This window comes from Orcinus orca, chromosome 2 (assembly GCF_937001465.1).
Source record: "Orcinus orca chromosome 2, mOrcOrc1.1, whole genome shotgun sequence".
Classification (NCBI taxonomy): Eukaryota; Metazoa; Chordata; class Mammalia; order Artiodactyla; family Delphinidae; genus Orcinus; species Orcinus orca.
Window position 1 is genome coordinate 66,188,535 of NC_064560.1, and position 22,972 is coordinate 66,211,506.

The following is a 22,972-nucleotide window of genomic DNA, read 5'->3' on the forward strand; positions in this document are numbered from 1 at the left end:
TCCTGGGCGTGGAGAGGCTGGGGCAGAGGGCTTTTGTCATTTTGAAAGATCTTACCAAAGTGCTCTCCAGCTACACTCCCCTGCCCTCCTCCCTCTCCATGGGAGGGGAGAAACAGAGCTGTGTCTTGGGCTTTAGCAGTTGAGGCACGTTCCCATTCTGGTTCGACAGCAGCCCTGGCAGCCTGGAGTAGAACGAAGCTTCTAGAGCACAGGGAGGAAGAAATCCACGAACAAGTAGCTGGTGCTTGGCTTTTTTTTTTTTTTCCTTCTGTCCTGTTCTGCGTGTGCATTTTCCTCCCAGGCTGTCACTCCAGGTGGCTCACTGAAAGTGATATCTAGGCCACAGTGCTTTTAATGACTCCATCTGTGGGCCTCTGTGACTCTTTCAGGGGACCAGACAGGAAGAGAGACAGCCTCCCTCCAGGCCCCCAGCCTCCCTCTGCTTGCCAGGGGCCCGGCCAGTCCTGCTGAAGAGGGAGGAACCCAGACCAGGAGGCGGTGTTTGCTTTGTACAGGGGCTGTTCTCTGCCCCTGCTTGTTTCTCTCTGTCTCGCTCTGGATAAATGAAAGGAAACAAGTGATCTCAACAGATGGGCGAACCTGAGCACCAAGTGCTTTGTCCCCTCTGTGGTTAGACCAGGGATGTCCATTTCATTGGCCCCACTCCCGTCTGCAGCAATAGCTGGGCTTGCAGACCCCCAGCCTCGGGGGCCAGAGACAGTCCAGGCGGCCCCACTGAGCTGAGGGGCAGCAGGATGCGGCAGTGGAAGCCAGGTGGCAGCTTCTCTCGGCCCTTCCCTGCCGAATTTGGAGGCATCTGAGCCACTCCTCCCGTAGCTGAAAGAAGCCTCTTTGTTGCAGCGGTGGTTTCGTTAAGCATGGTAACCAGAGCTTCTATGACAGTATGACGTCACACATCTGTAATTCTTCTCCAAAGATTTTTATCTCAAGAGAATACAGTGATTCATAATACACCACAGCAAAGACGTTATTTGTTCATTGGATACAAATGCAAAACTGTGGATGAATGAATTAGTAAGTCATGGTGCTTATATACTTCACAGACATTAAAAATTACAGCTGACAACCCCAGAGATGCTGGGATAAACCAACCGGTTCATCCCAGTGTCTGCATGCAGGAGACCCCTGATCAATCTGTGTTCAGTGGTGAATGAAGGATAGGAGCATGCAAACTCTGTGAATGGTAAAAACAATGTGAAAGTGTGTTCTGTAGTTGCAACAATGTAAAATGTTTGTTTTGGGATAAAAGCAGAAAATAATAAGCCAAAGTGAAAATAGTCATTGTGTTTGCAGTGCCTCTCAACCTTATCACTTCCCCCCACAAACCTTTTTGGACCTTTTATTCCTAATTGCACTCAACCCCCTTCCCCGCCATAAATTTTAATACCAGATACGCTATAAGTCTGTCTGTCTGTATGTCTGTGCTTTGTACTTAAAACAAGTAAGATTTTTTTCTGTCTTCCAAGAACCAGTTTTTGCCTCCTTAGGACAGTGTTTCTGCCCACCACCTCCTGACCCCCTCAGCCCCCGTGAGGACGTCTGTTTCGGGGCTGTGATTCCTGGGGATTTGTCGTCTTTTGTGTCTTGCCCTCACCTTTGTGTTCTCTTCTCAGTAAAAATGACTGAGCTCCTGGGTGTGCCTGTTGGCCTATCTCACTTGGTTCGTGGAGCTCACACTCAGAAGAGGTGGTCCTGGGCAGAAAAGGGGGCGCCAACCATCCGTGGCTGCATCTGCTGGGCTGGGCCTATGGCTGGGCAGTCATTACAGGGAGTCATTCCCACATATCCCTGCCCGGTGTCCCAGCCTGAAAAAAGCACTCAGACCAGTGCCTAGTACATAGTAAGTGCTCAGTCACTCTGACTTATTGGTAGTAGTACTGTTGTCATTACCATTCATCTCTGAGCTGCTGTTTTCTTATCTGTAAATTACAAAACTAATAGGGCATATGGCAGGATTGCACCTCTGGTGCTGTCCCGGTGAACGAAGCTACGTGACTCGTTTTAGCTAATGAGATGGGGACAGAAGTGATGTGCGTCTTTCTAAGGCCAAGCACCGAATTGGCAGTGCCACTTTCCAGAGCGTTCTCTATTTTCGCATTGGCATGGTGACTAGTGACATGGCGACTACTCTGTCATCTGGGTCCCTGGGAGTGACAGTGATGAGAAGAGTACTCTCTCCTCCCCTCCCCCCTCAACCACCAACTAACCCACAGCGCATGTAGCATAAGAGCGAAATGTCTCTGTCCCCAAAGCCACCGAGATTTGGGGGTGTTTGTTGCTGCAGCACAACCTAGCCCATCTTGATTAAAACATTAGAGTCATAACCTTGTCAGGCTTGGTTGTGAGGATGAAATCTTCCATGTAAGATGCCCAGCACAGTATGGATACATGGTAGTCATGTGCTCCATGTGGCTCCCTTCCCAACCAGAATTCCTTGTTGATTCTTTGCAGCAGGTGTTGCTTCTTCCTACAGCAGAGTTTCACAGGCCTTGAGCCCTTACCCCTGTCCTCTGCCTTTTCTGGGAAGGCAGAGCCTGTTGCCTGGGAAAGGCCAGGGCAGTGCACCACCCAGACCCTTCCTCTAGAAGTGGCCCGCCCACTCCGGCAGAGCTGGCATCCATCCCCATAGCATCTATCAACTCGGAATAACAGCTCTGGCTCCCTGTTGACCAGAGGCTGCTGGCAGCCTGAGACCTGGCTATCACTCACAGGAGCTAAAGTGGCTGCCCTTCCTCGAGTGTGCCTAACATCGTGTGCGTTGAGTAAAAAGGCTGGAGCGCATGGAGAAGGCACCGAGGCGTTTGCCTGCCCCTCGGGGTCTGCTGGGACCACGTTCCCCTTCCTGGCTTTGGGTGCAGGAAGTTGGGCCATGTGTAGGATTCAGTGCCCACCTGGGACTGTGTGTGTGAGTGTGCGTGACCCTTTTGAGAGGGTACAGTTGCACTGTTGCTCACGCCCTCAGGACAGCAGGTGGGAACCGGGCTGTCTCACACTGTGCCTTGTCAGAGGGTGTGGAAGGCTTGGGCTTCTGTCCAGAGGGGGCGAGCTCAGGGGCGGGCTCCGCCCTTCGTGGGACATTCTGGCACTGCCTGAAGAGAACCCCATTTATTACCAAGCAGGGTATGAAGCAGACACCGTCACCCCTTCCCTGAACCTCACTCCATTCTAGAACCACCACCCGCATGGCCAGCGCATTCGCCTGCAGGAGGGCCCGGGCTTGCAGTGAGGCAGGGATGGGGTGAGGCTGGGGGCTGGGATAGGGTGGAGTAGCATCCAGCAGGCTAACCACGGGAGAGCAGGAGGCGTGCGTTACACAATTCCCGCGACTTTACTGCAGATTTGAAGTCTTTCAAAATCAAAAGCTGAAAAGCAAGATCAAAATAAATAAATACATAGTAAAAAATATAAACAGTTTTAACCTGTTGGATTTTCAATAAAAATTCAGGTAATACGAATTCTGAATAAATATATATGAAGTTGCTTTTTGTTTTCTTTTTAAAAGAAAGGGCCATTGGAAGGTAGAAGCATCTAGGAAAAGGACCCATTGTCTGATAATTCACTTGTATCTAGAATGATCTGTGGCTCTGATTCAGTTACAGTGGTCATACTGATTTTACTTTCACTTAACAATTAGATTTGTCTGCTTCATTCGGTGCTTAGTTTGTTTTCCACTTGAAAATTGGACGGATGGCTGCCCCTGCACCCCGTGGGCTCCCCGAGGTGTGTGTGTCCCCCAGACTTGGGCAGGGTGGGGATTTGAGCTGCAGTATCACGGGGCGTCCTCTTGGAACCCCGCTCCTGGGAACCTTGTTGCAGCACGCCGCCCTGCATAGCCCTGATATCTGATAGTGTTGGAATCCTTCATTATCACAGTTCTGGAGTAACCCAGATCCAGCAGGCTTGAAGAAAACCTTTAGTGTTTTTCCTGACTATAAAAATATTACATACTCATTTTAAAAAAATCAAATAACTTAAAAATGATTAGAGTAGACAGTGAAAATCCCCTTATTCAAAGTGGAGATTGGGGTAATGTCTGCTGTGTCCTTTATTCAGTGACGGTGGTAATGACAACAGCAACAATAATAAAACAGCTGACCAAGTAAGCAGGAGAGGGCCAGGCCATCCCATATGCTTGTCATCGACGGTCTCATTTAAGTCTCAAACAAACCTATAAAGTAGCAGCTGTTTTCGTCATCACTTTATGATTGAGAAAAATAGCCCAGAGAGGTGAATTAACTTTCTCAGGGTCACCAGTAAGGGCTGAGCTGTCTTCAGGGGCCCTGTTCCTGTGCACTGGCATTGAGGAGCTGTGAGTTTCCCCGGGGCTGCCTTGTCACAGGTGTGTCAGTGCAGCTGGGGCAGAACCCCCTGGGAGATACAGATTCAAAATACTTGCTGCCCCTCCCCTCTGCGGGCTGGGGTCCACCTGCTGCAGCTGGAATGTCCAAGGCGAATTCTTCACTTACACGATTGGCCCCAGGGTTCACATGCCACTGGCCCTGTGTGATAGCGCCCCTGCCTGTCCCTGGCCTTTCTCTTCCCTGAAGGGCCGATGGTTTCCACCCAGCCTTTGTACCTGCTGCTTCTCTGCCTGAACCCTCCTTTCCCCGCCATCACATCTGGGCTCCGCTCATCACTTAAGTTTCATCCCACGTGTCCCCTCTTCACAGGGGCCTAAATGAGCCCACCGTCGCGTCTTGTCCCTCTGTGGCCCATTGCCATTTTATTTTCTTCATAGAACTCCCAGGAAGGGAAAGTGTCCTGTTCACTGGTTTGGTTGCTTATCGCTGGTCTGTCTGCCCCCTTCCATACCGCCAACCACAGAGTGCAGGTCCATGGGGGCAGGAACTCTGTCTCTGTGCATCACTGTCTCCCTGCCTGGCACGTGGGAATTGTTCGGGAATCTTCTGGTGGATGAGCGAGTCAGAACCACATTACCTGCAACCCCTCAGCTGGGCCCTGGGATTTTCCGGCTCCCTCTGGCCACCAGCAAAGAGTGATGGAGTTGACACACTCATTTAGAAAATTGCTAACTCCTGGCTGGGGGTGGAAGTGGGGGAGGGCGTTAGCGCTGCAGGACAGAGCTGGGCCTCCCAGAGAGTGACCCCCAAAATGCAGCTTTGATTGCCTCTGGTGCCTTTTTCTCTGAGAGTGGAGGTCTTTACATCTTAGTCACTGGAATCTTCAGAGAGCTTGGCAAGTTTTCTTCTGAAGGTCTTGCCTCTTGGCTAGTTTGTTTACTTATGTATTTGGCTAACTTTCCAAGGAGGATGAAAGGTGAGCTGGGCACCTTGCTATTTGGTGCTTTTGTTTTGCAATTTTATTTTATTATTATGTTTTTAAATAAATTATTTTTGGCTATGTTGGGTCTTCATTGCAGTGCGCGGGCTTCTCATTGCGGTGACTTCTCTTGTGGAACACGGGCTCTAGGAGCGTGGGCTTCAGTACTTGTGGCGCATGGGCTTGGTTACTCTGCAGCATGTGGGATCTTCCCGGACCAGGGCTCGAACCCATGTCCCCTTCATTGGCAGGCAGATTCTTAACCACTGTGCCACCAGGGAAGTCCCTTTTTGCAATTTTAAAACTATATATATATTATATTGGAGTATAGTTGATTTACAATGTTGTGTTAGTTTCAGGTGTATAGCAAAGCGATTCAATTAGACGTACACATATATTCAGTCTTCCTCAGATTCTTTTCTTATATAGGTTATCACAGAATATTGAGTAGACTTCCCTGTGCTGTACAGTAGGTCCTCGTTGGTTATTTGTCTTATATGTAGTGTGTATATGTTCATCCCAAGCTCCTAATTTACCATTACCCCCCCACAACGTTTCCCTTTTGATAACCATGAGTTTGTTTTCGATATCTGTAAGTCTGTTTCTGTTTTGTAAATAAGTTCATTTGTATCATTTTTTAAAGATTGCACATATAAGTGATATCATATATTTGTCTTTGTCTGACTTCACTTAGTATGATAATCACTAGGTCCATCCATGTTGCTGCAAATGGCATTATTTCCTTCTTTTTTATGGCTGAGTAATATTCCGTTATAGGTATGTACCACATCTTCTTTATCTATTCCTCTGTTGATGGACAGTTAGTTTGCTTCTGTATCTTGGCTGTTGTAAATAGTGCTGCAGTGAACATTGGGGTGCATGTATCTTTTCGAATTATGGTTTTCTCCTTATATATGCCCAATAGTGGGATTGCAGGATCATTTGGTAGTTCCATTTTTAGTTTTTTAAGGAACCTCCATACTGTTCTCCATAGTGGCTGTATCAATTTACATTCCCACTAAAATGTAGGAGGGTTCCCTTTTCTCCACACCCTCTCCAGCATTTATTGTTTGTAGACATTTTGAGGATGGCCATCCTGACTGGTGTGAGGTAATACATCACTGCAGTTTTGATTTGCATTTCTCTAATAATTAGCGATGTTGGGCATCTTTCCATGTGCTTTTTGGCCATCCATATGTCTTCTTTGGAGAAACGTCTATTTAGATCTTCTGCCCATCTTTTTTATTGGGTTGTTTGTTTTTTGGATACAGAACAGCATATGCTGTTTGTATATTTTGGAGATTAATCCCTGTCAGTTGCATCGTTTGCAAGTATTTTCTCCCATTCTGTGGGTTGTCTTTTCATTTTTATTTTTCGTTTTTATTCTATTTTATTTTTTGCTTGTAATTTTATTTTATTTTATTCATTATTATTTCTTTTTACATCTTTATTGGAATATAATTGCTTTACAATGGTGTGTTAGTTTCTGCTTTATAACAAAGTGAATCAGTTATACATATACATATGTTCCCATATCTCTTCCCTCTTGCATCTCCCTCCCTCCCACCCTCCCTATCCCACCCCTCCAGGTGGTCATAAAGCACCTAGCTGATCTCCCTGTGCTATGTGGCTACTTCCCACTAGCTATCTACCTTACATTTGGTAGTGTATATATGTCCATGCCTCTCTCTCACTTTGTCACAGCTTCCCCTTCCCCCTCCCCATATCCTCAAGTCCATTCTCTAGTAGGTCTGTGTCTTTATTCCTGTCTTACCCCTAAGTTCTTCATGACATTTTTTTCCTTAAATTCCATATATATGTGTTAGCATACGGTATTTGTCTTTCTCTTTCTGACTTACTTTACTCTGTGTGACAGTCTCTAGGTGTATCCACCTCCTTACAAATAGCTCAATTTTGTTTCTTTTTATGGCTGAGTAATATTCCATTGTATATATGTGCCACATCTTCTTTATCCATTCATCCGATGACGGACACTTAGGTTGTTTCCATTTCCGGGCTATTGTAAATAGAGCTGCAATGAACATTTTGGTACATGACTCTTTTTGAATTATGGTTTTCTCAGGGTATATGCCCAGTAGTGGGATTGCTGGGTCAAATGGTAGTTCTATTTGTAGTTTTTTAAGAAACCTCCATACTGTTCTCCATAGTGGCTGTACCAATTCACATTCCCACCAGCAGTGCAAGAGTGTTCCCTTTTCTCCACACCCTCTCCAGCATTTATTGTTTCTAGATTTTTTGATGATGGCCATTCTGACTGGTGTGAGATGATATCTCATTGTAGTTTTGATTTGCATTTCTCTAACGATTAATGATGTTGAGCATTCTTTCATGTGTTTGTTGGCAGCCTGTATATTTTCTTCGGAGAAATGTCTATTTAGGTGTTCTGCCCATTTTTGGATTGGGTTGTTTGTTTTTTTGTTATTGAGCTGCATGAGCTGCTTGTAAATTTTGGAGATTAATCCTTTGTCAGTTGCTTCATTTGCAAATATTTTCTCCCATTCTGAGGGTTGTCTTTTGGTCTTGTTTATGGTTTCCTTTGCTGTGCAAAAGACTTGAAGTTTCATTAGGTCCCATTTGTTTATTTTTGTTTTTATTTCCATTTCTCTAGGAGGTGGGTCAAAAAGGATCTTGCTGTGATTTATATCATAGAGTGTTCTGCCTATGTTTTCCACTAAGAGTTTGATAGTTTCTGGCCTTACATTTAGGTGTTTAATCCATTTTGAGCTTATTTTTGTGTATGGTGTTAGGGAGTGATCTAATCTCATACTTTTACATGTAGCTGTCCAGTGTTCCCAGCACCACTTATTGAAGAGGCTGTCCTTTCTCTGCTGTACATTTCTGACTCCTTTATCAAAGATAAGGTGATCATATGTGCCTGGGTTTATCTCTGGGCATTCTATCCTGTTCCATTGATCTATTTTTCTGTTTTTGTGCCAGTACCATACTGTCTTGATTACTGTAGCTTTGTAGTATAGTATGAAGTCAGGGAGCCTGATTCATCCAGCTCCATTTTTTGTTCTCAAGATTGCTTCGGCTATTCGGGGTCTTTTGTGTTTCCATACAAATTGTGAAATTTTTTGTTCTAGTTCTGTGAAAAATGCCAGTGGCAGTTTGATAGGGATTGCATTGAATCTGTAGATTGCTTTGGGGAGTAGAGTCATTTTCACAATGTTGATTCTTCCAATCCAAGAACATGGTATATCTCTCCATCTATTTGTATCGTCTTTAATTTCTTCCATCAGTGTCTTATAATTTTCTGCATATAGGTCTTTTGTCTCCTTAGGTAGGTTTATTCCTAGATATTTTATTCTTTTTGTTGCAATGGTAAATGGGAGTGTTATCTTTATTTCACTTTCAGATTTTTCATCAATAGTGTATAAGAATGCCAGAGATTTCTGTGCATTAATTTTGTATCCTGCTACTTTACCAAATTCATTGATTAGCTCTAGTAGTTTTCTGGTAGCATCTTTAGGATTCTCTATGTATAGTATCATGTCATCTGCAAACAGTGACAGCTTTACTTCCTCTTTTCCGATTTGGATTCCTTTTATTTCCTTTTCTTCTCTGATTGCTGTGGCTAAAACTTCCAAAACTATGTTGAATAAGAGTAGTGAGAGTGGGCAACCTTGTCTTTTCCTGATCTTAGTGGAAATGCTTTCAGTTTTTCACCATTGAGGACGATGTTGGCTGTGGGTTTGTCATCTATGGCCTTTATTATGTTGAGGAAAGTTCCCTCTATGCCTGCTTTCTGCAGGGTTTTTATCATAAATGGGTGTTGAATTTTGTCAAAAGCTTTCTGTGCATCTATTGAGATGATCATATGGTTTTTCTCCTTCAATTTGTTAATATGGTGTATCACATTGATTGATTTGCGTATATTGAAGAATCCTTGCATTCCTGGAATAAACTCCACTTTATCATGGTGTATGATCCTTTTAATGTGCTGTTGGATTCTGTTTGCTAGTATTTTGTTGAGGATTTTTGCATCTATGTTCATCAGTGATATTGGCCTGTAGTTTTCTTTCTTTGTGACATCCTTGTCTAGTTTTGGTATCAAGGTGATGGTGGCCTCGTAGAATGAGTTTGGGAGTGTTCCTCTTTCTGCTATATTTTGGAAGAGTTTGAGAAGGATAGGTGTTAGCTCTTCTCTAAATGTTTGATGGAATTCGCCTGTGAAGCCATCTGGTCCTGGGCTTTTCTTTGTTGGAAGATTTTTAATCACAGTTTCAATTTCAATGATTGTGATTGGTCTGTTCATATTTTCTATTTCTTCCTGATTCAGTCTTGGAAGGTTGTGCATTTCTAAGAATTTGTCCATTTCTTCCAGGTTGTCCATTTTATTGGTATAGAGTTGCTTGTAGTAATCTCTCATGATCTTTTGTATTTCTGCAGTGTCAGTTGTTATTTCTCCGTTTTCATTTCTAATTCTATTGATTTGAGTCTTCTCCCTGTTTTTCTTCAGGAGTCTGGCTAATAGTTCATCAATTTTGTTTATCTTCTCAAAGAACCAGCTTTTAGTTTTATTGATCTTTGCTATCAGTTCCTTCATTTCTTTTTCATTTATTTCTGATCTGATTTTTATGATTTCTTTCCCTCTGCTAACTTTGGGGTTTTTTGTTCTTCTTTCTCTAACTGCTTTAGGTGCAAGGTTAGGTTGTTTATTCAAGATGTTTCCTGTTTCTTAAGGTAGGATTGTATTGCTATAAACTTCCCTCTTAGAACTGCTTTTGCTGCATCCCATAGGTTTTGGGTCGTCGTGTCTCCATTGTCATTTGTTTCTAGGTATTTTTTAATTTCCTCTTTGATTTCTTCAGTGATCACTTCGTTATTAAGTAGTGTATTGTTTAGCCTCCATGTGTTTGTAGTTTTTACAGATCTTTTCCTGTAATTGATATCTAGTCTCATAGCATTGTGGTCAGAAAAGATACTTGATACAATTTCAGTTTTCTTAAATTTACCAAGGCTTGATTTGTGACCCAAGATATGATCTATCCTGGACAATGTTCCATGAGCAGTTGAGAAAAATGTGTATTCTGTTGTTTTTGGATGGACTGTCCTATAAATATCAATTAAGTCCATCTTGTTTAATGTATCATTTAAAGCTTGTGTTTCCTTACTTATTTTCATTTTGGACGATCTGTCCATTGGTGAAAGTGGGGTTTTAAAGTCCCCTACTATGAATGTGTTACTGTCGATTTCCCCTTTTATGGCTGTTAGTATTTGCCTTATGTATTGAGGTGCTCCAATGTTGGGTGCATAAATATTTATAATTGTTATGTCTTCTTCTTGAATTGATCCCTTGATCATTATGTAGTGTCCATCTTTGTCTCTTCTAATAGTTTTTATTTTAAAGTCTATTTTGTCTGATATGAGAATTGCTACTCCAGCTTTCTTTTGGTTCCATTTGCAGAAAATATCTTTTTCCATCCCCTTACTTTCAGTCTGTATGTGTCTCTAGGTTTGAAGTGGGTCTCTTGTAGATAGCATATATATGGGTCTTGGTTTTGTATCCATTCAGCCAATCTGTGTCTTTTGGTGGTAGCATTTAGTCCATTTACATTTAAGGTAATTATCGATATGTATGTTCCTATTCCCATTTTCTTAATTGTTTTGGGTTCGTTATTGTAGGTCTTTTCCTTCTCTTGTGTTTCTTGCCTAGAGAAGTTCCTTTAGCATTTGTTGTAAAGGTGGCTTGGTGGTGCTGAAGTCTCTCAGCTTTTGCTTGTCTGTAAAGGTTTTAATTTCTCCATCAAATCTGAATGAGATCCTTGCTGGGTAGAGTAATCTTGGTTGCAGGTTTTTCTCCTTCATCACTTTAAATATGTTCTGCAAGTCCCTTCTGGCTTGCAGAATGTCTGCTGAAAGATCAGCTGTTAACCTTATGGGGATTCCCTTATGTGTTATTTGTTGTTTTTCCCTTGCTGCTTTTAATATGTTTTCTTTGTATTTAATTTTTGACAGTTTGATTAGTATGTTTCTTGGCGTATTTCTCCTTGGATTTATACTGTATGGGACTCTCTGTGCTTCCTGGACTTGATTAAGTCTTTCCTTTCCCATATTAGCAAAGTTTTCAACTATAATCTCTTCAAATATTTTCTCAGTCCCTTTCTTTTTCTCTTCTTCTTCTGGAACCCCTATAATTCGAATGTTGGTGTGTTTAATGTTGTCCCAGAGGTCTCTGAGACTGTCCTCAGTTCTTTTCATTCTTTTTTTTTTATTCTGCTCTCTAGTAGTTATTTCCACTATTTTATCTTCCAGGTCACTTATGCGTTCTTCTGCCTCAGTTATTCTGCTATTGATCCCATCTAGAGTATTTTTAGTTTCATTTATTGTGTTGTTCATCATTGTTTGTTTCATCTTTAGTTCTTCTAGGTCCTTGTTAAATGTTTCTTGCATTTTCTCTATTCTGTTTCCAAGATTTTGGATCATCTTTACTATCATTATTCTGAATTCTTTTTCAGGTAGACTGCCTATTTCCTCTTCATTTGTTAGGTCTGGTGGGATTTTGTCTTACTCCTTCATCTGCTGTGTGTTTTTCTGTCTTCTCATTTTGCTTATCTTACTGTATTTGGGGTCTCCTTTTTGCAGGCTGCAGGTTCATAGTTCCCGTTGTCTTTGGTGTCTGCCCCCAGTGGCTAAGGTTGGTTCAGTGGATTGTGTAGGCTTCCTGGTGGAGTAGACTAGTGCCTTTGTTCTGGTGGATGAGGCTGGATCTTGTCTTTCTGCTGGGCAGGTCCATGTCTGGTGGTGTGTTTTGCGGTGTCTGTGGACTTATTATTATTTTAGGCAGCCTCTCTGCTAATGGGGTGGGGTTGTGTTCCTGTTTTTCTAGTTGTTTGGCATAGGGTGTCCAGCACTATAGCTTGCTGGTCGTTGAGTGAAGCTGGGTGTTGGTGTTGGGATGGAGATCTCTGGGAGATTTTTGCTGTTTGATATTACATGGAGCTGGGAGGTCTCTTGTGGACCAGTGTCCTGAAGTTGGCTCTCCCACCTCAGAGACACTGCACTGACTCCTGGCTGCTGCACCAAGAGACTTTCATCCACACGGTTCAGAATAAAAGGGAGAAAAAGTAGAAAGAAAGAATTAGAAGAAAGAAAGAGAGGAGGGAGGGAAGGAGGGAGGGAGGGAGGAAGCAAAAAAGAAAGATGATAACGTAAAATAAAATAAAATATAATAAAGTTATTAAAATAAAAAATAATTATTAAGAAACAAAACGGACGGATAGAACCCTAGGACAAATGGCGGAAGCAAAGCTATACAGACAAAATCTCACACATAAGCATACCACATACACACTCACAAAAATAGGAAAATGGGAAAAAATCATAAATCTTGCTCTCAAAGTCCACCTCCTCAATTTGGGATGATTCGTTGTCTATTCATGTATTCCACAGATGCAGTGTACATCAAGTTGATGTGGAGCTTTAATCCACTGCTTCTGAGGCTACTGGGAGAGATTTCCCTTTCTCTTCTTTGTTTGCACAGCTCCCAGGGTTCAGCTTTGGATTTGGCCCCGCTTCTGGGTGTAGGTTGCCGGAGGGCATCTGTTCTTCGGTCAGATAGGACGGGGTTAAAGGAGCAGCTGCTTCGGGGAGTCTGGTTCACTTAGGCCGGGGGAGGGAGGGGCACGGACTGTGGGCGAGCCTCCGGCGGCAGAGGCCGGCATGACGCTGCACCAGCCTGAGGCACGTCGTGCGTTCTCCCGGGGAAGTTGTCCCTGGATCCCGGGACCCTGGCAGTGGCGGGCTGCACAGGCTCCCCGGAAGGGGGGTGTGGATAGTGATCTGTGCTCGCACACAGGCTTCTTGGTGGCGACAGCAGCAGACTTAGCGTCTCATGCCCGTCTCTGGGGTCCGCGCTTTTAGCCGGAGCTCCTTTAAGCAGAGCTCTTTACCCCCTCTCCTCGCGCACCAGGAACCAAAGAGGGAAGAAAAAGTCTCTTGCCTCTTCGGCAGGTCCACACTTTTCCCTGGACTCCCTCCCGGCTAAACGTGGTGCACTAACCCTCTGCAGGCTGTGTTCACGCCGCCAAACCCAGTCCTCTCCCAGCGCTCCGACCTAAGCCCGAGCCTCAACTCCCAGTCCCGCCCGCCCCGGCGGGTGAGCAGACAAGCCTCTCGGGCTGGTGAGTGCTGGTTGGCACCGATCCTCTGTGCGGAATCTCTCTGCTTTGCCCTCCGCACCCCTGTTGCTGTGCTCTCCCCCGCAGCTCCGAAGCTTCCCCCTCTGCCACCCGCAGTCTCCGCCCGCGAAGGGGCTTCCTAGTGTGTGGAAACCTTTCCTCCTTCACAGCTCCCTCCCACTGGTGCAGGTCCCGTCCCTATCCTTTTGTCTCTGTTTATTCTTTTTTCTTTTGCCCTACCCAGGTACGTGGGGAGTTTCTTGCCTTTTGGGAGGTCTGAGGTCTTCTGCCAGCGTTCAGTAGGTGTTCTGTAGGAGTTGTTCCACATGTAGGTGTATTTGTGGTGTATCTGTGGGGAGGAAGGTGATCTCCGCGTCTCACTCCTCTGCCATCTTCCCCTCGTCCCCTGTCTTTTCATTTTGTTTATGGTTTCCTTTGCTGTGCAGAAGCTTTTACGTTTAATTAGATCCCATTTATTTTTTTATTTTTTTATTTTCAGTAGGAGGTGGATCCAAAAAGTATTGCTGTGATTTATGTCAAAGAGTGTTCTGCCTTTGTTTTCCTCTAAGAGTTTTATAGTGTCCAGCCTTACATTTAGGTCTTTGATCCATTTTGAATTTATTTTTGTGTATGGTATTAGAGAATGTTCTAATTTCATTCTTTTACACGTAGCTGTCCGGTGTTCCCAGCATCGCTTATTGAAGAGGCTGTCTTCTCTCCATTGTATATTCTTGCCTCCTTGGTCATAGATTAGTTGACCATAGGTGCATGGGTTTATTTCTGGGCTTTGTATCCTGTTCCATTGAGCTATATTTCTGTTTTTGTGCCAGTACCATACTGTTTTGATGACTGTAGCTTTGTAGTAGTCTGAAGTCTGGGAGCCTGATTCCTCCAGTTCCATTTTTCTTTCTCAGGATTGCTTTGGCTATTGGGGGTCTTTTGTGTCTCCATACAAATTTAAAAAATTTTTGTTCTAGTTCTGTGAAAAGTGCCATTGGTAATTTGATAGGGATTGTGTTGAATCTATAGATTGCCTTGGGTAGTATAGTCATTTTGACAATATTGATTCTTCCAATGCAAGAACATGGTGTATCTTTCCATGTGTTTGTGTCATCTTCGATTTCTTTCATTAGTGTCTTATTGTTTTCAGAGTATAGGCAGGTCTCTTGTTTCCTTAGGTAGATTTATTCCTAGGTGTTTTATTCTTTTTGATGTGATGGTAAATGGGATTGTTTCCTTAATTTCTCTTTTTGGATCTTTTGTTGTTAGCATATAGAAATGCAACAGATTTCTGTGTATTAATTTTCTTTCTTTTTTAAAATAAATTTATTTATTTATTATTGGGTCTTTGTTGCTGCACGTGGGCTTTCTCTAGTTGTGGCGAGTGGGGGCTACTCTTCGTTGCAGTGCACGTGCTTCTCATTGTGATGGCTTCTCTTGTTGTGGAGCATGGGCTGTAGGCGCGTGGGCTTCAGTAATTGTGGCACGAGGGCTCAGTAGTTGTGGCTCGCAGGCTGTAGAGTGCAGGCTCAGTAGTTGTGGCCCACGGACTTAGTTCCTCCACGGCATGTGGGATTTTCCTGGACCAGGGATCGAACTCATGTTCCCTGCATTGGCAGGTGGATTTTCACCCACTGCACCACCAGGGAAGTCCTGTATTAATTTTCTATCCTGCAACTTTACCGAATTCATTGATAAGCTCTAGTAGTTTTCTCATAGCATCTTTAGGATTTTCTATGTATAGTATCATGTCATCTGCAAACAGTGACAGTTTTATTTCTTCTTTTCCACTTTGGATTCCTTTTCTTTTTCTTCTCTGATTGCTGTGGTTAGGACTTCCAAAACTACATTGAATAAAAGTGGTGAGAGGGGACATCTTGTCTAGTTCCTGATCTTAGAGGGAATGCTTTCATCTTTTCACTATTGAGAATGATGTTAGCTGTGGGTTTGCCGTATATGGCCTTTATTATGTTGAGGTAAGTTCCCTCTGTGCCCACTTTCTGGAGACTTTTTATCATAAATGGGTGTTAAATTTTGTCAAAAGCTTTTTCTGCATCTATTGAGATGATCACATGGTTTTTATTCTTCAGTTTGTTAATGTGGTATATCATACTGATTGATTTGTGGATATCAAAGAATCCTTGCATCCCAGGGATAAATCCCATTTGATCATGGTGTATGATCCTTTTAATGTGTTGTTGGATTCTGTTTGCTAGTATTTTGTTGAGGATTTTTGCGTCTATATTCATCAGTGATATTGTTCTGTAATTTTCTTTTTTTGTAGTATCTCTGTCTGGTTTTGATATCAGGGTGATGGGTGGCCTTGTAGAATGAGTTTAGGAGTGTTCCTTCCTCTGCAATTTTTTGGAAGAGTTTGGGAAGGATGGGTGTTAGCTCTTCTCTAAATGTTTGATAGAATTCACCTGTGAAGCCGTCTGGTCCTGGACTTTTGTTTGTTGGTAGTGTTAAAATCACTGTTCCAATTTCATTACTTGTGGTCTGTTCATATTTTCTATTTCTGGTTCAGTTTTTGAAGATTGTACCTTTCTAAGAATTTGTCCATTTCTTCTAGGTTGTCCATTTTAGTAGCATGTGGTTGTTTGTAGTAGTCTCATGATCTTTTTGTATTTCTGTGGTGTCCATTGTAAGTTCTCCTTTTTCATTTCTAATTTTATTGATTTGAGCCCTCTCCCTTTTTTTCTCAAAGAGTCTGGCTAAAGGTTTATCAATTTTGTTTATCTTTTAAAGGAATCCGCTTTTTGTTTCATTGATCTTTTCTATTGTTTTCTTCTCTATTTCATTTATTTCTGGTCTCGATTACTTCTTGGCCTTTTGGCTAAGATCAAGTGTATTTTTGCTCTGATCTTCATCATTTCTTTTTTTCCAACTTTGGGTTTTGTTTCATCTTTCTCTAGTTGCTTTGGCTGTAAGTTTAGGTTGTGTATTTGAGATTTTTTTTGTTTCCTGAGTTAAGATTTTATTGCTATAAACTTCCCTCTTAGAACTGTTAGCTGCATCCCATAGGTTTTGGATCATCATGCTTTCATTTTCGTTTGTCTCTAGGTATTTTTTGATTTCCTCTTTGATTTCTTCAGTGATCCATTGATTGATTAGTAAGATATTGTTTAACCTCCACATGTTTGTGTTTTTTACAGTTTTCTTTTTTCCTGTAATTGACTTCTAATCTCATAGTGTTGTGGTCAGAAAAGATGCTTGATATGATTTCGATTTTCTTAAATTTACCAAGGCTTGATTTGTGACCCAAGATGTGATCTCTCCTGGAGAATGTACCATGTGCACTTGAGAAGAAAGTGTATTCTGTTGCTTTTGGATGCAGTGTTCTATAAATATCAGTTAAGTCCATCTGGTCTAATGTGTCATTTAAGGCCTGTGTTTCCGTATTGATTTTCTGTCTGGATGATCTGTCCAATGATGAAAGTGGGGTGTTAAAGTCTCCCACTATTATTGTGTTACTGTCAGTTTCTCTTTTTATGGCTGTTAGTATTTGCCTTATATATTGAGGTGCTCCTGTGTTGTGTGCATATATATTTACAATTGTTATATCTTCTTCTTGGATTGATACCTTGATCATTATGTAGTGACCTTCCTTGTCTCTTGTAACAGTCTTTATTTTAAACTCTATTTTGTCTGATATGAGTATTGCTACTCCAGCTTTCTTCTGATTTCTACTTGCATGGAATACCTTTTTCCATCCCCTCACTTTGTTTGTACATGTCCCTAGATCTGAAGTGTGTCTCTTGTAGACAGCAGAAATATGGATATTGTTTTTGTATCCATTCAGCCAGTCTATGTCTTTTGGTTGGAGCATTTAATCCATTTACATTTAAGGTAATTATCAATATGTATGTTCTTATTGCCATTTTGTTAATTGTTTTGGGTTTGTTTTTGAAGGTCTTTTTTCTTCCCTTCCTCTTTTGTTCTTTTATGATGTGATGTCTATCTTTAGTGTTGAATTTGGATTGCTTTTTCTTTTTTGTGTGTGTTTCTATCGTAGATTTTTGGTTTGTGGTTCCCATGAGGTTTTGTTATAGCAGTCTATATGTATACCAGATTGCTTTAAATTGCTGGTCTCTTAATTTCCAATGCATTTCCAGTATCCTGCATTTGTATTCTTATTTTCTCACAATTGCTGGCTTTGATGTTATATTTGTGTGTAGATGTTTACTTTATGTTTGCCTTTACTGGTGAGCTTTCCCATTCACAATTTTCTTGATTCTATTGTAGTTGTGGCCATTTATTTTCCACTTAGAGAAGTTTCTTTAGGATTTGTTCTAAAGCTGGTTTGGTGGTGCTGAGCTCTCTTAGCTTTTGGTTGTCTGTAAAGCTTTTGATTTCTCCATCAAATATGAATGAGAGCCTTGCTGGATAGAGTATTCTTGGTTGTAGATTTTTCCCTTTCATCAGTTTAAATATATGGCGCCACTCCTTTCAGCCTTGCAGAATTTCTGCTGAAAAATCAACTGAAAACCTTATGGGGATTACCTTGTATGTTACTTGTTTCTTTTCCCTCGTGGCTTTTAATATTCTTCCTTTGTCTTTCATTTTTGTCGGTTTGATTAATATGAGTCTCATCATGTTCCTCATTGGGTTTATCTTGTATGGGACTCTGTGCTTCCTGGATTTGAGTGTTTCCTTTCTCATGTTAGGGAAGTTTTCAGCTATTATCTCTTCAAATATTTTCTCACGTTCTTTCTCTCTTTTCCTTCTGGGACTCCTTAATGCAAATGTTTGTGTGTTTAATAGTGTTCCAGAGGTCTCTGAGACTGACCTTATTTCTTTTCATTTTTTCTCTTTATTCTGTTCCACAGCTGTGATTTCCACCACTCTGTCTTTCAGTCAGCTATTCATTCTTCTGCCTCAGTTATTCTGCTAGTGATTCCTCTAGTGTATTTTTCATTCCAGTTATTGTATTGTTCATCTCTGTTTGTTTGTTCTTTAAGTCTTCTAGCTTTTTGTTAATCATCTCTTGTATCGTCTCAATCCGTGCCTCCATTCTTTTTCTAAGATCTTGGATCATCCTTACTATCATTACTCTAAATTCTCTTTCGGGTAGGTTACCTATCTCCACTTCATTTAGTTGTTCTTGTGGGTTTTTGTGTTCTTCCTTCGTCTGGAACGTATTTATCTACCATCTCATTTTGTCTGACTTTCTGTGTTTGTGGTTTCCTTTCTGCTGGCTGCAGGATCATAGCTCCTCTTGCTTTTGGTGTCTTCCCCTTGGTGGGTGAAGTTGGTCCTGGTGTTTGTGCAGGCTTCCTGGTGGGAGGGACTGGTGCCTGCCCACTGGTGGGTTCAGCTGGGTCTTGTCCCTGTAGTCGGCAGGGCTGTGTCAAGTGGTGTGGTTAGAGGTAGCTGTGAGCTCCTTACGGCTTTAGGCAGCCTGTCTGCTGATGGGTGGGGCTGTTCCTATCCTGCTGTTTGTTTGGCCTGAGGCATTCCAGCACTGGAGCCTGCAGGCTGTTTGGTAGGGCCAGGTCTTGATGCCAAAAGAGTGACCTCCAGGAGAGGTAATGCTGATCAGTATTCTCTGGGGCCTCTGCCACCAGTGTCCTTGCTCCCTCGTCAGTCAGCCACAGCCTCCCCCTGCCTCCCCAGGACACCCTCCAAGACTCATAGGTAGGTCGAGCCTGGGCTTCTGTGGAGTTACTGCTTTGGGCTGGGTCCCAGTGTACGTGAAATCTTGTGTGCGCCCTCTAAGAGTGGACCCTGTTTGCCCCAGTCCTGTGGAGCTCCTGCACTCAAGCCCCACTGGCTTGCAAAGCCAAATGCTCTGGGGGTTCCTCCTCCTGATGTCAGATCCTCAGGCTGGGGAACCTGACATGGGGCTCAGGACTCTCACTCCTGTGGGAGAGCCTCTATGATATAATTATTTTCCAATGTGTGGGTCACCCACGTGGTGGGTATGTGATTTGATTATGTCGTGGAAGCCTCCCTCCTACCATCTTGTTGTGGCTCCTTCTTTGTCTTTGAATCTAAAATATCTTTTTTTTTGGTGGGTCCCTGTCTTTTTTGTTGATGGCTGTTCAGCCATTAGTTGTGATTTTGGTGTTTTCGTGAGAGGAGGTAGGCTCAGGTCCTTCTACTCCACCATGTTTTCCAGAAGAGAGGGGCTTCCTTTAGTTTGGATGCTTGTTGTCTCTTTCTCCAGCGTGTGCTGGCCGTTATCCCCTTGATATGGGGTGTGCAGGTGCCGTGGCCCTTGTGCGCTCCCGGGATGGCAGGGGCAGTGCTTGGTGCCTGTCCGCAGGTCTCGTAGTAGTAGCTGCTCTCCGTGTATTCCTGGGAGACTGGGGGCAGCGCTTGGCACCCGCTTGTGTGTCTCATAGCAGCGACTCACGCCCACCCCTGGAACTCCGGTAGGCGGTGTCCTGTTGCCTGGGAGCGCTCACAGGGAAAGAAGCTCTTTTGGTGGTCCAACTCCTCTCCTCATGCCCCCTCCCCATAATAGCACCTTGCCTCTCTGGCAGGCCCAGGCTTCTTCCAAGTACCCCCCTCAGTGTCCACACTCCAGCCTCTTCAGGCTGTCTCCATGCAGCCATCCCCAGTCCTCTCCCTGGGTCTGACCTCTGAAGCCTGAGCTTTAGCACCCAGCCCCCACCTGCACCGAAAGATGAGAGTCTCAGGCTGGGGAGCGCAGGGTGGCGGTGCCGACCCTCTCTGCAGGTTACTCTCCGTTTTGCCTTCTGCAGACCAGTTGCTGCACTCTCCTCCGAGGCTCTGAAGCTCCCCCTCCGTCCAGGCTCATCTCCCTGCCAGTGAGGAGACTTCTCAAGGTGTGGAAATCTTTCCTCCTTCACAGCTCCCGCCTTGGGGCGCAAGCCCCATCCCAATTTCTTTCTTTTTCTTTTTCCTTTCGTCCTATGCAGTTACATGGAGGTTTCCTTGCCCTTTCGGAAGTCTGAGGCCTTCTGCCGGCGTTCAGTAGGTGTTCTGTGCGCGTTGTTCCACTTGTAGGTGTATTTTTAATGTTTTTGTGGGAGCAGGTGAGCTCCCCAGCCTGTTCCTCTGCCATCTTGATCCCACCCCTTCTATCTGGTGCGTTTTAACCTCTTTCCTGTAGGTAAGGACTGCAGTCAGGGAAGCGGAGCTATTGTCGGAGGTGGATCAGTACCTCTTGGCAGGATAATAAATTGCTCGTCAGGAGCGTGGCAGTGTCATGCAGTTAATTTATGTGCCTTAAATCCATCAAAACCTGGGATGACGCTTAGGTCATCAAAATAGTCCTGAGATACGTACAGCTTGAGAGTGTCTGATTTTGGGGGGCCCCCAAAGGCAGGGGGCCATGGAGACAGGCTTCCAAGAGTCTGGACAGACCTGACTGCACACACACTTTTGGTGCTCACCCTTCCTGCCACTGGGAACCTTTTGTCTTATATACTCTCTTTGGATCCCCCAGCCCCTGCATAGGGCTGGGTGTGTAACTGGTACTGAACACTGGAAATCACCTCATGAAACCCGTTCTTGGTGTCTAGGGTGGCCTCCCCTGGAGGTGGAAAGGGTGGCAGGACTCGCATAGCTAAGACCCCTTACTAAGGCCAGCAGTCCTGATCCCTGATTCAGGAACTGACGTCCCAGTGATCCTTTTACTAGTTGGGACTCCTGGTGGCAAGTGACAGAAAGGAAGGGGGCGGACTGGCTCGGGTCAGCAGGCATGAGGGCCCCGCTCTCCTCCTCTGTGCAGCTCCCACCTCGGGCAGCACTTCCGCTCCCAGCCTCGGTTCAGTCTGTCAGCAGCCCCAGGAACAGAGCTGGCCTCACCCCCTGCAGCTGAGTAAACATCGTAGACTAGAGTCTCCTGGGCCCATCCTGGGTGTGGGGCCCGTCAGAGTCTCCTGGACGCATCCTGGGTGTGGGGCCCGTCAGAGTCTCCTGGGCCCATCCTGGGTGTGGGGCCCGTCAGAGTCTCCTGGGCCCATCCTGGGTGTGGGGCCCATCAGAGTCTCCTGGGCCCATCCTGGGTGTGGGGCCCGTCAGAGTCTCCTGGGCCCATCCTGGGTGTGGGGCCTGTCAGAGTCTCCTGGGCCCATCCTGGGTGTGGGCCCGTCACAATGGCTGGGAGGATGCTGGAGCCCAGGGATGCACCACTTTGGCCAGCCCAGTGCCCTGCCTTGGATCCCGTGTCTAAACAGCCTGGAGTGGAGGAGGGTGGTTCCTGAGAACAGCTGGATGTTGGGGCAAGCAGGAGGGGGCCGTGCTGGCTTGCGTGTCCGCCACGCCCGCCCATGGTCACACCTACCTCGGCAGCATCCACCGCCGTCTCAGCCTGCATCTCCTCTGGGCCTGGAGAAGGGCAGCTGGGCGAGCACCGCAGCGGATGTTAGTGAGGTGAGCTTTATGCACCATATGCGTCTTAGCTTCGTCATTGAGTCCAGTCAAGTGGTTACTCTGTGCCGGGTCCCATCAGCACCACACACGGTCCCTGCCTTCAGGGGCCAGAGATGCAGGAGGCAGATAAGCGCATGATGCTAAGTTGTGACGGGTGCTGCGAAGGCAGAAGTAGGGGAGGTGTGGGAGGGGGTGACCTCAACAAGGTGGCCGCTCTCAGGAGGCGCGAGAGTGAGCCACTCAGGAAAAATGGGGTGGGCAGGGGCGCATTCCAGGCAGAAGAACAGCACGTGAAAAGGTCCTGAGGCCAGTGACAAGCCCGGCGCAGCCTGAGGGGCAGCTCTTTGGGACGTGGCAGGATGTGAGGACACAGGGGTAGCCAGTGGAGACCTGGAGGCCACAGTAGGGACCTGGGATTTTACTGAGGGTGCTGGGACGGCCCTGGAGAGTTTTGAGCTGGGCGTGGTGTGATCCAGGTGATGCTGTTTAAAAGGTTCTGGTGTCTGGATGAATTCAGACCCTGGGGGGCACAAGCAGAAGCAGAGGCTGGTAAGGGGCGTTTCTGTTAGTCCAGGGGAGAGACGGGTTGGGGGGAGGGTCAGGCCCAGGGCTTGTGTAGGAGGCGCAGCCACAGGACATGTGGTGGCCTGGTTGTTGGGATGATGGGATGTGAGCACCAAGGAGCGTGTTGGTGGCATTTCCCAGATCGGGGGAAGAGCAGGTTTGGGGGAAATGCTGGACATGTTACGGCTGAGGTAATGCTTCGGCTTCCGGGTATATTTCTGGTGGAGGTGAGTAGCCTGAGGTGGGGCACGGCGTCCAGGGCCCCTGGCTTTCAGGCCTGTCCTCCCACACTGCTGGCCTGGAGCTGAAGGGCAGCCCTGGGCACCCGTGGGCCTGGGTGGAGACTCGATTCACAGTCTCTGCAGCCCCCTCCCTGTGTCTGGGCCTCTGCCTCCTTGTCTGTTAACTGGGGCCAGTGAGATTCTCCAACCCCCCCAGAATCCTGGTGCTTCGGGGCTGTCCCTGGAAGACTGGCTCAGGTCTGGGCGCCTCCTGGGAGGAGGCGGGACAGACGGGGAGGCGGCCCTCCTGGCAGGTGCTGCTGCTCTCGGCTCTGCTCAGAGGAGCCTGGGCCGGCAGCCGTCTGGGGGTGGGAACCCGCTTGGGTGTGTCCGTGC

At 45.2% G+C, this 22,972-nt stretch overlaps 1 protein-coding gene and 1 long non-coding RNA gene across 5 annotated transcripts in view; both read left to right on the top strand.

Annotated features, from left to right (window-relative positions):
- KLHL25 (kelch like family member 25) overlaps positions 1–22,972 on the top strand; it is a 55,943-nt gene that overhangs the window by 12,702 nt on the left and 20,269 nt on the right. The gene's annotated exons all lie outside the window — the stretch shown is intronic.
- The window catches only part of LOC125963707 (uncharacterized), a 30,720-nt gene continuing 20,269 nt past the window's right edge, over positions 12,522–22,972 (top strand). Inside the window, exon 1 of the long non-coding RNA XR_007476097.1 lies at positions 12,522–15,421. This is a non-coding gene — a long non-coding RNA (uncharacterized LOC125963707). The remainder of the gene's footprint in view (positions 15,422–22,972) is intronic.